This window comes from Arachis ipaensis, chromosome B06 (assembly GCF_000816755.2).
Source record: "Arachis ipaensis cultivar K30076 chromosome B06, Araip1.1, whole genome shotgun sequence".
NCBI lineage: Eukaryota > Viridiplantae > Streptophyta > Magnoliopsida > Fabales > Fabaceae > Arachis > Arachis ipaensis.
Genome location: NC_029790.2, coordinates 133,204,434 through 133,204,720, shown reverse-complemented (window position 1 = coordinate 133,204,720; position 287 = coordinate 133,204,434).

The following is a 287-nucleotide window of genomic DNA, read 5'->3' as shown; positions in this document are numbered from 1 at the left end:
TTTTCTTTTTAAAAATGTTCAAATTCATTAAAATATATACTCTTATAATTTACAGGATTTTTTCTGTCTTAGTAAAAATACTTTTCGCCCCACTAAATTACATAATCTTATGTATGCAAAAATCACATGACTATTAACTATTTCATGACATATATACTCATGGCTTTTCCATATTTAAATTTTTAACCTGAAATTATATCTATACTTTAAATTTATTCTATGTTTTCTCCACCAACATATTCTCTTGGTATTTTGGCTCTTGACTTGTTTCATCCAACAATGCAAGA